At 37.7% G+C, this 15,276-nt stretch overlaps 1 protein-coding gene across 9 annotated transcripts in view; it reads left to right on the forward strand.

The window, feature by feature from the left end:
* The window catches only part of SOX5 (SRY-box transcription factor 5), a 1,011,218-nt gene that overhangs the window by 58,103 nt on the left and 937,839 nt on the right, over positions 1 to 15,276 (forward strand). The gene's annotated exons all lie outside the window — the stretch shown is intronic.

Genomic DNA, 15,276 nt, shown 5'->3' on the forward strand with positions numbered 1-15,276 from the left:
ATCTGTGATTGCTTCCTCTTCATGCAAAATTTGCAAACCCCAGGATTGAGTAGTGATACTTTATACAGATATGGTCTTTTTTTCCTCACCTGCATCTCATCTTCGATGTGGCATGAAAAAAAAATGTGAGAGCAGCCAGGGGGTTGGGAATATTGTAAGTGCACCTTGCTTAGATTAGTTTTAGGATCTGCAAGATAGGTTCTTAATACACTCATCAAGACAGATATGAACTCAAAGGAAATAATGTTTTGCTTAAAAAAGAAAAAGAAACTAAAATTAAAGTTTGCATCATTGGCCATTATATGCAAAAAGAAGGAAAGAGTAGGTTCTATTTGAATGTTTTTTTTATGCAATTTGTTTATATAGTTCTCTATTTTTACACTGGACATCACTTTTGGAAACATGGCACATGTTTTGGAAATAATATACATATATTTTAAATTTTAGAATTGTCATGAAAAAGATGGTGGCATGCTTGTGTTTCTCTGGAAAATTACTAATTTTTCTTAAAGTAGTAGATTTGTATATTTTGTTGGAAACTACGTTTTCTCTTAAAAATTTATCTGTGAATTGAGTACAGGTTTAAGTGAAAAGCCTTTGGGAACTTGTAATTTTTTTAAAAGTCCACATTTATATATTGAAGACAAGACATTATTTCCAAGAGTGTAAAGATTTTGCTGGAGCTCATATTTAGAAGACTAACCAATTAGTCCTCTAAGAATAAGCACAAATGGAACTGCTGACATAGCCTACAGTCTGATAAATTCTTAGTTTAGGGACATAAGTATTGATATTAAGTTGTTCAATAATGGTTGGAAGAGCTCTGTAGGAAAATCGGTGGACAAATCAGAGTAATTATTAATTATATTAAGAACAATGCTATAAAGCAAAGCTACAGGGAAATAGGCCTAGAATTGCAGAAAGTAAAACATTTACTCTGTGTGCCCTTATTATTTGATTGGAAGAGAGGTTGAATTTCTAACCTGAGAAACTAAAACAATTCTTTTTTTATTATTATGCTTTAAGTTCTGGGATACATGTGCAGAACGTGCAGGTTTGTTACATAGGTATACATGTGCCATGGTGGTTTTCTGCACCCATCAACCTGCCATCTACATTAGGTATTTCTTCTAATGCTATCCCTCCCCTACCCCCAACTCCTGCTATCCCTCCCCGATAGCCTCCCACCTCCAGACAGGCCCCAGTGTGTGATGTTCCCCTCCCTGTGTCCATTGTTCTCATTGCTCAGTTTCTACTTATGAGTGAGAACATGCCGTGTTTGGCTTTCTGTTCCTGTGTTAGTTTGGTGCTAAGAATGATGTTTTCCAGCTTCATCCATGTCCCTGCAAAGAACATGAACTCATCCTTTTTTATGGCTGCATAGTATTCCATGATGTATATGTGTCACATTTTCTTTATCCAGTCTATCATTGATGGGCATTTGGGTAGGTTCCAAGTCTTTGCTACTGTGAACAGTGCTGCAATAAACATACGTGTGCATGTGTCTTCATAGTTGCTCAGTCTCAATAATTGTTCATTTAGACTGGTGGTTCTGCAGTGAGCTTTATCAGCCTCATTGTATAATTCTTCACACTATCTTTTTAAGCTATGCTTTGTTAAAAAATTATTTTATTTTAGAGATGTGGTCTTGCGATGTTGCTCAGGCTAGTCTTGAACTTCTGGCCTCAAGTAATCTTCATGCCTCAGCCTCCCTATTTGTTGGAATTACAGGCATGAGCCACCATGCCTGGCTAAAAAAAAAAATTATTTTGACATGATTTTAGACTTATAGGAAAGTTACAGAGATAATACAGCTTGTTTGTATCCTTCATTTAGCTTCCGCCAATGATAACAATTTCCTTAAGCGTAGCGTAGTGACCAAAACTGGGAAATTAGCTGTTATACACACCCTGTTCTGATTTCACTTGCTTTCCTAATAATGTTATGCTTGTGACCCATGATCCGATCTATAATCTCACAGTGCATTTAGGTGTCGCCTCTCCTTAGTCTCCTCCAATGTGACAATTCTTCAGCTTTCCCTGTCTTTCATGATCTTGGCAACTTTGATGAGTGCTGGTCAATTATTTTGTAAAATGTCTCTGAGTTTCGGTTTGATTTCCCATGATTAAATTGACGATATGCACTTTTGGCTAGCATACCTTAAAATTGATGTGTTTTTCTCAGGGCATCATATCAGGGGATATACTTCATTTTATTACTGGTAATGTTAATCTTGATCATTTGATTAAGGTGGTATCTGCTGCATTTCCCCACTGTAAATGCACTGCTTTTTCCCAGTGAATTAAGGAATATCTTGGGGTAAATGCTATAAGACTATGCAAATATCTGGCTTCTTCTCAGCAGCAATTTTAGCACCCATTGGTAGATCTTGCTTGCAACAATTATTGCGGTAGCATTCTCATGGAGATTTTGTTTTACTGCCTTTTCTCTTACATTTATTTGGAAATTTTGTGTAAGAAAGAGTTGTTCTTTCTTCCTCATTGATTGGTTTATATACTCAATGATTTATTTTCATTATCAGTAGGTTATATTAATTCCATCAAAGATTCACGTTTAATTTTACGTTATGGTTTATGATCTAACAATATATTTACTGATCAAATTGTTTTAGCTTTGCCCATTGGGAACTCTTCAGGCTGTCTCCCATACCCTTGTGAGTGCTGCTATCCCTTTTCTCTCACTTTCTTATTTCCTGGCACCACGAGATGTCCCAGGTTCATCTCATATCATCTCTGACCCATTGCCGGAATTGGCCACTTCTTCATGGAATCTCCTTGGTTGAAGCTACATACCACTGGAGAATAACGTTTAGAAAGTAAGGTCTTGCCCCATGCATTTATTTAAATCATTTTAGAAGGTGATATGACAATAAAGAAATATTAAATAAATACATTGTCATGTTTAGAGGTTTGTAGGTGCAGCTTTGTAGGAAGGCTGTTTCCAAGCATTAGATCTGAGGAGCCCATAGAAGGCTCAGTGTTTTTTCAGGATATGAAGACATTGGAGAGCATTACATCTGTATGTTTTCCTGGGATGCTCTAGATGCCTTGTAATCATCTTCAGTTTTTTACCAACAATTCATTTCTTTCTTTATTTTCCATTTACCATATGAAATAAAAATTATACAGTGTCAATTAGGAAATTTATGTGTTTTTTTGTTTTGTTTTTTGGGACTGGGTCGTTGTCACCCAGGCTGGCGTGCAGTGCTGCAATTACCACTCACTGCAGCCTACACCTCCCCAGCTCAAGCAGTCCTCCCACCTCAGTCCCCCAAGTAACTGGGACTAGAGGCACACACCACCACACTCAGCTGATCTTTGTATTTTTTTGTAGAGATAGGGTCTTGCCATGTTGCCCACGCTGGTCTCAAAATCCTGTGCTCAAGCGATCTACCCACCTCAACCTCCCAAGGTGCTGGGATTACAGGTGTGAGCCACTGCACCCAGCTGAGATGTGTTTGTTTTTGCTACCACTTTTAGGTGTAGAATACATTTTTTTAGCAAAAGCAAAAGTAAAATATAGCCTATTTACATGAAGACTTACATTGAAAGTTTTATTTACATGGGCTTGGAGTATGGGAAGATAGAGCCTGTTCATATTATTTTTTGTTTCACTATGTCTTCCCAGTTGAAGTAGTACACACATGCATATATCTTGCCCCATCCTTGTCCTTTATCCCTGGCAACGAAGTGGGCATCTTTGTGGAAAATAATGCAAGCTCAACAAGATCGCAGCCTTGGTGCTAAAACTGCTCTTAATGAGGTGCTGTGTATGAATTAATTAAATTAGTCTGCCCCTCATGTGGCAAGCTGTGTTTAGTGTTTGTCTGGTTGGCTAATTTATAAGGATAAAATTATGGCACAGTCTCTGCCTTGCTTGTTTTTATCAAAGAGATGGGCTAATTTGTAATGAAACTTTATCAATCAGATCATGCAGTGGGTCCACCCTCCAAGCTCTGACTAATGAATGCAGGCTGTTTGAGTTCTTTTATACACAGCACACATCCTGTTGCTGCTGAGGAGGGGAGGGGGCATTGACTATAGATTGATTATAAGACCGATGGTTTCTCTTCTAGAAAATAGATAACCAACTTTTCTGTTTTCTGTTTCTTGGCATGTTTATTGCTTTATTATTGTCTTTCCTTTTTATACAGGGCATGAATTTAAAGTGGAAAGTGTGTAAAAATGCTGGTGTATATTTGTTTGGGAGAAGCCAAAGATTGTGTATTTCATGTTGGAACAGCGGTAGCTAAGAACTCTCAACAATGGGAGAAGGAATAATAGTACAACAGGCAGAGAAATGGAGCGTTCTGAAAGGCAATATTCTTCAATGTTGGGAAAGTAATGAAAGGTCAAAATGAAGCTCAATAGAAAAGCCATTATGAAAGGAAGGGGGAGAATTTGCTTTTATGTTGCTGTCAGGATTTGGGATTTGTTTTCTTTTTATTCTGACAAAACTCTTTTGGGGTGTGTTTTTTTCTCTTCAATTCAAACAGTTTATACAAGTGTTATTTTAAACTTCCTAGTGTTTACATCATCATGTCTTTTAAAAAGAAACTTTTTTTTTTTTTCAGTTCTGTTATCTGGGAATTTTTAAGGACACGGCCACAGTTTCCGAGACACACACACTCACACATGTATGTATTCTTGTGAATATTTCTATTTTTCTCTCCCTGATTGAGAAATAAAAGAGTACAGGCTAATTCAAGAATACTTTGTAAGGGACTCCCTTAAAAATGTATGTTCATTTCAACGCATGTATGCGATTATTTTGAAAATTCATATGATTTCCTAGTTGGAGATTCATTACTTTATAAAACACTCATCACATAAAGATGTTTTATAAATACAAAAATGACATAAAGCTCTGTGTCAGACAGCAAGCCGGTGGCAGAACGGGATTTAGGATTTCGAGTTCTGACTTCTGTCCTGTCAACAGGCCACTAATCTGCCTGATTTTCTGAAAGAATGTGAGGCCTGAGGAAAGAAGATGTCAGAGACACATTTCCAAAGGGATGAGTCACATTGGGTGGTTTGATATAATAAAATCTGTGTTTATTTGGCAATGGGCTTTTGAACAGATATTAGAGAAACAAATTTCATCATCATGTTCAACTTTATACTTTGTAACATTGTACTTTCTGTTCCAATAGTTAACAGCACTAAGTTCATGGTTCTTCTCTTCCTGTTCTCTTCTGGGAGTTTTCTATTAAAAAAAAAAAGGCAGAGATGTTTAGTGTTTTATCAGAGTGACTTTAAAGTGTTATTAGCATCCTTCGCCTGGCCCAGGACTATTAAATCAGCCTTTCATCTTTCCAGTGCTAGGCTTTGCCTGAGTCATTTCCTTGCTAATAAACATTCTGGTGGTTCCCCAATGCCCAGAGCATTCTTCCTCCTGTTACTGAATACCCTCCATGATCCATGATGTTAGCTCAATCTACTTGTCCCACATTGCATGTGTACCATCCAGACTGCATGATTCCCTCCTTCCTGAGCACGCTTCACGTTCCTCCCCGTTTGTATTTGCTCATACTATCCCCTTTCCCTGCAGTGCACATAGCACCCATCTTTGCTAAATTGCCACATCTTTTTCAAAGTCCACACCTTATACTGTTGACTCAGTAAAACCTTTCTTGTCTAAGAGATGCAAGACATTTCTCTCTGTTAAGCCCTGTAGCCCTTATTTCACCCAAGAAATATGTGTTTCGTATCTCCTGTGTGCCGAGAAATATTCTTAGTGCCAGGAACGGGGGACAGTGATAGATACAAAGAATGAACACCTGGTTTTGTGGGCCATGCCCTCTGACTGAGGGTAAGATAACAGACAATGAGCAAGCAAATAAAATTTAAAAACAACTTCTGGTGGCAATGCATGCTGTGAATACAGTGAGAGAACTATGATAGAGCTCTACCTGAAGGGTGCAGGGAGAGTGAGTTCATATAGATGGAGAGAGTTAGGGTGGGCTTCTCTGAGAAGGCAGTATGATGCCATCACTTCAGTGCAAGGCTGGAGGCAGCCATGGAAAATCTAGGAGAAGAGTTAAACACCAAGCACTATGCCCCTATGTCAGGAGAAATTTTGGTGTGTTTCAAGAATAAGAGGAAGGTCTAGCGCCTGTAGCACAGTGAGCCAAGGCTGTAGTAGTCAAGGGATACCCTGAGAGAGGTGGGTAGAGGCCAGGCTGTGTATGGATTTGTGAACCAGCATGCAGGGTGTTGATTTCAAGCTCTTGGTAAAGATTTTGGCAGAAGGGTGTAATGACCTGATTCTTTGAAATTCATTTTTATAATCATATGTATAGTCCTTTTAAAGTAGTAGATTATAAACTCTCTTTAGGTGGGAATTATGTATTAGTCTGAGTCATTCACAGATAGGAGGCAATCAGCATGTAATTGCCAAATTGCTGAATGAACAGAGATAAGGGGAATCTGAAAATGCATTGTTCTAAGTATTTGGAATTAGTGTTTTACTGCGGCAGAAAGAATTAAGATTGTAATGCTCATCTTTAGTGATGGCCATGCTCATCATCTTTTGAGAAAGAAAGAGGTAGAAGGAATGTAGGTCTAGTAGCACCAGGGCAGTGAAGCAAGGGGTCTAAGAGCATGAATTCGGGAGCCAGGTTATCGGATTGGAATCTCAGCCTTATCACTGATTTCCTAGTTCTTTGGCAAGTTACTTAATCTTTCTTAGCCTTCGTCTCAGTAAAAGGGTGATAATAATATTATTTACCTTATTAATCTGTCCTGAGTTTTTCTTTTTAAATTTTAATTTCTGGGGTATGTATGCAGGATGTGCAGGTTTGTTACACAGGTTAACATGTGCCATGGTGGTTTGCTGCACAGATCATCCCATCAGCTAGGTATTAAGCCCAGCATCCATTACCTATTCTTCCTGATGCTCTCCCTCCCTGATCCTCAGACAGACCCCAGTGTGTGTTGCCCTCCCCACCCCCATGTGTCATGTGTTCTCATCATTCAGCTCCCATTTATAAGTGGGAACATGCAGTGTTGGTTTTCTGTTCCTGGGTTAGTTTGTTGAAGATAATGGCTCCAGCTCCATCCATATCCCTGCAAAGGATATGATCTCATTCTTTTTATGGCTGCATAGTATGCCATGGTGTATGTGTACCACATTTTCTTTATCCAATCTACCATTGATAGACATTTGAGTTAATTCCACGTCTTTACTATTGTTAATAGTGCTGCAATGAACTTATGCATGCATGTAGCTTTAGAACGGAATGATTTATGTTTCTTTGGGTGTGTACGCAGTAATGGGATTGCTGGGTCAAGTGGTATTTTTGCCTCTAGATCTTTGAGGAATCACCACACTGTCTTCTGTAGTGGTTGAATGAATTTACACTCCCACCAACAGTGTCAAATCATTGCTTTTTCTCCACAACTGTGCCAGTATCTGGTTTTTGTTTGTTTGTTTTTTGTCCTCAGTTTTAACTGAAATTATCCATTTGAAACACTGAAAATGATGCCTGGGATGGCAAACACCAAAAAAACGTTGGAATGAAGGCCGTCCACACTGCTGCTGTCAGAAGGCTCTTGTTGAAATTCTGTCTGGCCCTAAAACCCATCCTCGACCTTCTTGCCACTCTGCCTGGCATCTTAGGAAAGTTCTGTTAACAGTTAATAAGGTGAAACTTGGGAACATAATTTTAAAAACATAAACCTACTCAAACAAAAATTTCTGCTCTTTTTTCCCCTTGTAGTGGTTTATTCAGCAACTAGTATTTTGGAGAGAAAGATGCAGCCATTTGGTAAACAATAACAATCAAAATACATCGTATTAATTTTCCTTCATGATTGACTGAATGGTAAAATTATATGAGAAATCATAGCCTAGCTTTAGATTGTACCATGACCTATAACTTTCATCATTTTATACATTTATACATATACCTTTCAGCATCATTATTCAGTGTCTTTGTTGGAGGACTATGTTATAAATGAGATCATTTTCTAACAACTTCCTCCTGTACAAAGTCTAGAACAGCTCTGTGTGGTAACATATTCCATGCTTAGTGGTGCTGTAGAAACCACAAATAGTGGGGAGATGAGCTTTTTGTTCTTGGGAAGAAGCCAGTAGAACTTGTATATTCATAAAGAGCAAGGTGTAAAGCAATACATTCAGTCTGTGTTCTGAAACCAAATTATGTTTTAGACGTTTGATTTCAGGCAAGCTCAGCTGACACCAATGCATTCTTTGGGTGCTCTTTTATTCTCGTTAATACACTGAAATCTTGGATTGGAAAACATGGTATAAACGAATGGTGGAATTCAGACTGGAGCCCATTGAGGGTGTGGTTTATTGTTTCTTTTCCAACTCTTAAATAATTCTGAACATTTTAACCAGCCAAATAGAAAAATCCCTCTAGGCTTTTTTGTATAGTTGTTTTGTTTCTCTTCTGCTACTCCCAGTAACATTACATAAGTTACCTGGAAATTGCGAAGCTTTGGTATGATGAGCCAGACAGTCAGAATACCTGGAATTTTCACTTCCTCAGACGGAAGAGTGAAGTTGGATAATTTGGGGATGCTAAGGAAGAATTTGGGGGAAGCGTTTTAATTTTCAACTAAAAGTGACATTTTTTAAGTCAATGACACTTTCTCTAATTATTGTTCTTTTCATGTAGTGAAAGCCAAAAAGGACAGAGAGAAACTATGTCTCCAGGGATTTGGAGCCCAATTTGGCTTTTCCAAAAAGTTTGAGTAAACTCTAAGTAACCTCTTGATGTTTAGGCATTACTCTTCTTTATAGGTATTTTTGCTTGTGTAGGAGTTGCTTGAAAATGAGCAGAAGTTGTAGTTACTAAGTTTCTGGAATTCCACCTCTTCAACCCCCACTTTTTGGATCAGGGAGTATAGAGACTACTGTTCTTCAACTCTGTTTGGTTATGAGGTTAGAATGTTTCAAATTTGTTCTGCCTTGAACAGTTTAGATCACTGTGGCACATTCAGCTGAATTTATTGTCATAAAATAAAGTCAGGGAATCACTTTATATTTATTCTCAGTGCAGTTTAGAAACCTGGAGTGATTTATAACACTGAGAAATTATCCAGAGTCAAAAATCTCAACCCCGTCTTTGCCTTTGCTAGGAAAGGACTCTCTTGGAATTGAGCTCTAGATGGAGGTCTGCATTCTTGCGTACCACACCCTCCTCCATCCCTGTGGTTCTTTTGATTTTTATTCTCAAATATACACCTCTCTTGTTTCATTAGTTAATAAGTAGTTATTCAGAAGTGATGCAATTTTATATGTTCATATGTCATAAAATATACTTCACAACTTTCTTTAATCAGATCCAATAACCTAAATTAGAAATGGTGTGTATCTGTTTGATGTTGTTGTTTTGGAGGCTGACCTAGGAGAAACCATTGTTCTCAAGTGTTCACTAAAATGGAAAAGAACTCAACATCCCGATTTGTTATTGGTTGGTACTTCGTAATGGAACCTTGTTGAATTCTCTGAAATTGAATTCTTGAGAACGATTATATCTTCTCTGAATAAGTATTCTAATACTGAATACTCTGAATAAGTCTTCTAATACCTAACTTTTGGGCTCATTTATAGTTCTAAGTGCTGAAAGGAAAAAGAATAAGAACCAGAAAGTTTCTCATTCCACTTTCCTCTGATTCTGAACCTACTTCACACTGGCCCTCCTTGATTAGATTAAGTTTCCAACACACCGGCTCCATGTCTTACTTGTATTGGTTCATACTGTGGTTCAGGAGCCACAACAGATATTTAATAGATGGTTATTGGATGACAAGTTATTCTGATAGTTCTGCAGCTGTAGCCGAAGTGAAGAAGTAAATTTCACTGTTTCTTAAGTAAACATTAGGGTATATAACTCAATGTCCTTAATTTGACAATGGTTCATTGAAAACAAGATGGATTTTAACTCTTATGTTAACAAATGTGTAACAAAAGTAGTTATAGTTGATATATTAGCAGTGATTCTCCAAGCTGCATGCTATCAGAGGAAAAAAATTACTTTTTTAAGGCTAAGATGATACAACCTGCAGTAATCAGATCCAACCCTAATTGGCACTCCATTTGTCTAATAGATTTTGGGATAAATTTGTTGAATTCTGTGAGTAATTTTGTAGTTAATTCTGTAATGCTGTTTTTCTGGGGGTATATTTTTCATTACATTGATAGTGAGGAAAACAATAATGAAATCTCTTTAATGCTGCCATACCCTTCTTATTTCATTCAGTAGTTCATTTTAAGGGAAATCGTGGCACGTTGGAACTGCCTCACATAGACTTATACTTAGAATGTTAAGTATAAGTAGAGTGCCCTGCACTCTGAAACACAACATTTAGATCAGCACAAAGTTCTTTTCTTGAAACCACGTTACTTCCAGGGAAGAGTTAAGGTGGGGGTTGAAGTTGTGAGAGTTGAATGCTCATTGGAATTCAGTCACTTATGGTGTGACTTCAGCTAAGTTTTGTAACCTTTCCATATCTTAGTTTTTGCCATGACGTATGATAATAAGATCCTATGCTCTCTGTTTCATGCTGTTGTTGTAAGGATACAATGAGATAATAAATGGGAAGCACTTTGAAATTTCCAAAGTTATTATTATCTGCTCCCTTTTGTTTCATGGCCTGCATTAGAAAACATTTTCCAGTTTCTTGCCCTGGCAGCTGATCATCAGGGAGCAGTCAACAATCAGGTCTCACAGTTATCTTGCTTTTGTATTCTTTCTAGGTGCAAGAGGAGCTATTTATATTTTCTTATTATCTGCTCAGTCCTATCTGCTATAACGGGAACAGAAGTGTATGGAGTTACTTCCAAACCTAGATACCCTAAGTGTATGTTCTGCGCATCAGTGTGATTTCCCCAGACATTTTCCCTCCTTTTGTAAGGCTGACAATCCTGAGATTATATTCACTGTGGACAGATAATCTCAATAGATATCATTATTTCAAAAGAACTGTATACTTTCCAGTTATTTCACATCACCCAATACATTCTTTAATTGAGGAAGGTGATCAATTAATGCAAGTACTTCTGCTATTAAAAAGTCAGTGTGTCACTGACTTTTCCTGACTTTTTTTAAAATAAACACTACACTGGCTTTTTAAAAACAAACTTCTTATTTCAGAGAGTCTTACATTCACAGAAAAGTTACAGTACAAAGAGTTCCTACATACCTGATATCCATTTTTCTCTATTAACATTTTACATTAGTGTAATACATTAATTATATTGCAATTAGTGAACCAGTGTTAATGCATTAGTATTAACTAAAGTCCATACTTCATTCTTATTTCCTTGGTTTTTACTTATCTTTTTTCTTTCAGTTCCAGAATCCCATTCATTATACTGTATTACATTTAATATCATATCTCTTAGGTGTCTCAGACTTTCCTTGTTTTCAGTGATCTTGATAGTTTTGAATACTATTGACAATGATTTTTAACCAGAGATTTCAAATTTGCTCAGTAGAAGAAAATAGTAAGAGACTTTTGATCTCCCACCCACAAACTCCCATAGTATGAAAAGGATATCATTTGTTGGGAGCTTTAAGATAGGTAGGCCTCACAAAGTTTGATTAAAACAAAAAAAACTCTTAACAGGAGATGAGATTCCTTCAAGAAATCTTGCCCTTTTGGTATAAACCAGTTTATAAAATAGATAAAGGGCTTGAGTACTGGGAAAGGCCAGGTTACATTATCAGGGGTGCCCATGGCAATTAAAGTCTTTTGTTTACTGGAGCAGAAAAACTGAAGAAGTCATCAAAAGGCTTAGTGGCATTGATATATTTTTGAATTTTCTTACTGAAATTTATTTTTTTTTAAATTTTAATATACACTCAAAATTTCACACCTTAAACCTAACACCTGAGACCTTGTATATAGCAATGAATCTAAACTATTTCACAGCCCATTCTTTCATAAAAGGCCAATTTTCATCAGAAGTATCAAGAACAAAATACGTAAGTATCACTTGTAGACTCTAAGAAGTAATTCAGGCATGGTAACCTTGTTTAGTATCTCTTGCCAATGACAAGATGGCCTCAAGTGTCTATTATAACCCAGAGTCCCTGTTTCTATTAATACTTGAGGGGATTGAATCATTGACTTTTCAAAGCAACTTTAGTGAAGTCTATGAAATGATTGCTTTCTGTCATTTCAGAATCATTATTAGTATGGTGCCTTGTTGTCTAGAACCTGACCCTCCCTAATTTGCAATAGCCACGTCATAGTACGCAATTTATGTTAATTTAGGCAAAATATTTCCTCATGGGGAAATAGTTATTTTTGCTTGACACCAAAGAAGGTGAGAGTTTTCAGTGACTTTTAAATTGGGGGAATGAGGCTAAACAATCAATCAGAAACCATTTTATTCTCTGACTTTTAGTTACTGAAATCAACAGCTATTTCAGTTGTTGGGCTTCATTGGTACTACCCCTGAACTCTGGATTATGAAACCCTTTTTACCAGTTTGAAATGGACAAAGCTAACAGGAGAATATGAAGGGGAGACAGATGGCTGTGCTTCCTTCCTCTTTTGATTAATTTGAGGAAGGCTACCAAGCTTAAGGATTTTATTAAGACCAAAAGTTGGGTGAGAATGTATGTGTGTCTGCTTGTAGCTTTTGCTTTAACCAAAGTTGTTTGTACTTTATTGTCTCAAAGCAATTAAATGGAGTGAAGATCTCAGGTTCCTAATTCAGCAGATGCATTCTGAACATGTGGCAACCTGCTGGCTCATAGTTTACCTTAGAAAATGAAAAACCACACAACTCTGCTTGGAGTGTGAAACAGCATATTCCTACAACAGTGAAAGACAAAGTGTTTTCCTTTGCCATGAGGAAGAACAGTCTGAGAAAGGTAGACTGAGTTCTACTACATACATACTTTTGGTGCACTGGTTAATTGCAGTAGATGGTGTTGGATTTCAAATATGAACCCAGTGCTTATCAGGATTTGATATATTCATTCATTTTCCCCCCTCATTAGTTCTTTATCTCCTTGTTCTTGCTTATGGTCCTGCATTGGTCCATTTAATATGCTTTACTTACTACTCTGCTTCAAAGGACTTTTGTGCATTTTTACCTTAAAAACTTTGGTTCAGGCCGGGTGTGGTGGCTCATGCCTGTAATCCCAGCACTTTGGGAGGCCAAGGTGAGTAGATCATGAAGTCAGGAGTTCGAGACCAGCCTGACCAACACGGTGAAACCCCATCTCTACTAAAAATACAGAAATTAGCTGTATGTGGTGGCATGTGCCTATAATCCCAGCTACTCAGGAGGCTGAGGCAGGAGAATCACTTGAACCCAAGAGGAAGAGGTTGGGGTGAGCCAAGATTCATACCACTGCACTCCAGCCTGGGCGACAGAGTGAGACTCTTGTCTTAAAAACAAAACAAAACAAAGCAAAACAAAAAAGCTTTGGTTCATACATTGCTTCTAACATTCCAAATCCATAATTTATCATTTTGCATAGGTTGAGAATTTTTTTTTTTGACCAAACCCTAGCAAATGACTGTAGTGAACATTGCTTTGGTGATAAATGTGAGAGGGATGTTCAGGACTATCATGGTTGGTATAGTAAAAAGAAGTTAAAAAACCCTGGCAAAGGCTGCTCTAGGATGAGTAGAATCTTGAGCCCTTCCCAGAAAGCTGGTTTTAGGTACTGCCACAGCAGGAAAAATTTCCATGTAAGGGCCCAATTCAAGTCAGTTACAGATCAGTTGCCTTGGGTTTTACCGCAAATGTAAATCACAGAACCCACCATACAAAGTCATCTGTAATTTTCCCATTAACTAGGCCCTGCACTCCAAGCACGCACAAGCCAGCATGAATGGCTACCACCCAGGCAGCCACCCTGGCATGAAGACAGAAAGAAAGAAGGAAGGAAAGAAAGAAAGAGATACTGGGTTTTTGTTAGTTGGATGGTTTGTCTATCTTGGTTGGCTTTGGGATGAAAGGAATAGGGGTAAGCCTGCTTCATCTCGTATTTTGAATGTGGCAGCTCTTTCGGTATTTTGTTATTTTTAAAATCTTTTTGAGGGGTGATATCATTATTTAGCTATGTGTTTTAGAGACCTGGTGCTAATGTTTAAGTTAAAAGAAGCATAAAGGAATATTAGAGTATCATGCTTCAAGTAACAGTGAGCAAATGAGCAATAGACAATGGAAAGGAAATGAGAGAGTTTCTCCATTCTGGTTTTGGATATTTATATGGATTTTGGAGCTCTTCATGTGCCTCCCACCCACCCACACAACACCATTAAAAAAAATATGGTGTGTGTATCAAATACAGCCTGAATTTCCATGAAAGCATTCCAAAAGAAACTGTGAGCTGCCCATGTAGCCATTTTTTTTTCCCTGAAGTTTCCTGTGTAACTGGAAAAAAATTGCTGTTTGGGTTTTGGCCGCATTTGGGCACGCTGGTTTCATACCTGTTTCAAAATGTGCTTGCATGGTACTAATGGTTATCTTTAAAGAAAATGCTTTGTAAAAAAAGAGTAACAGCCTCATTTACTTTATCGTACATCGAAGGAAAATGATAGGAAAAGTACCATAAAAGCAACCTATTTCCTTTTTTACCCTTGACTGTTCAATGCCCATCTTGAGAACAATCTTGGGAAATCACAAGGCAAAATTCCAAGACACAATTCTTTTCCTTGATTAAGAACTCCATACAAGTTCAAACTGAAATCTGAATCTGTTCTAGGTGCCATGGGGACTTTTCTTGCTCTGCATACTGACAGACTATGTAACCCAAAGAAAGCTGAGTTACAGAACAAATGGTCTCTCCTCTCTTCACTGCAGCATCTGTTCTGTGTCATTGTTTTGCCACCCAAATGTGGCAAAGCAGCGGGCTAAATGTATGAAGTCTGCCATCAACTACAGTAAGACTTGTGAACCCAAGAGAGGTTTGCTGTGAGGGCCTCTACGCTGATTTTGCCTTCTGTCTCTGTGGGCAGTACTGAGTGAACTTGAAAGTAGATGTCTTTAAACATCACATTAAAAGTTAGAAAATGTTTTGGGTGCAGTTATGGACTATGTTTCTTAGTCAGGAATCCCGATGTGTAGTCAGCAAAGCTTGAGAGAAAAGTCGGCCCCAGCTGATGTGGAAGAGAAAGTTAAAGCGTTGTAGCCATCAGAGCCTTGTTTGCGGGTAAGTGGTGTGCCGCTGAATGTGGCCAACTTGCCACCTGAAAATGGATAAATAGATGTAACAGAAGATGGCAACTTTTTCACTACTTGACAATTCTTTTTATT

This window comes from Sapajus apella, unplaced genomic scaffold (assembly GCF_009761245.1).
Source record: "Sapajus apella isolate SASKATOON/1434 unplaced genomic scaffold, GSC_monkey_1.0 scaffold2, whole genome shotgun sequence".
Taxonomy (NCBI): Eukaryota; Metazoa; Chordata; class Mammalia; order Primates; family Cebidae; genus Sapajus; species Sapajus apella.